The sequence below is a fragment of the Theobroma umbraticum genome, unplaced genomic scaffold (genome assembly GCF_002168275.2).
Source record: "Theobroma umbraticum cultivar Fairchild unplaced genomic scaffold, ASM216827v3 scaffold_55.0, whole genome shotgun sequence".
Classification (NCBI taxonomy): domain Eukaryota; kingdom Viridiplantae; phylum Streptophyta; class Magnoliopsida; order Malvales; family Malvaceae; genus Theobroma; species Theobroma umbraticum.
This window is the reverse complement of record NW_018397270.1, coordinates 1,368,960-1,369,162: the sequence shown is the minus strand read 5'-3', so window position 1 is coordinate 1,369,162 and position 203 is coordinate 1,368,960.

Genomic DNA, 203 nt, shown 5'->3' with positions numbered 1-203 from the left:
GGTGGCCAGGGTTACGAGGAACAGTGGTTTGAACAGGAGCAAGGAAAAGAGATAGGGGTTTTTCTGTCTTTTCCTTCTGAAGGGGAAAAAGAGGCAGATTTAAATTTTAAACAAGACAAGGAAGCGGGGGAACCGAAAAAGGACAATTGTAATAAAAATGTGGGATGGAATGGAAAGGAAGGTAGCTGGTGTAACGGTCTCGA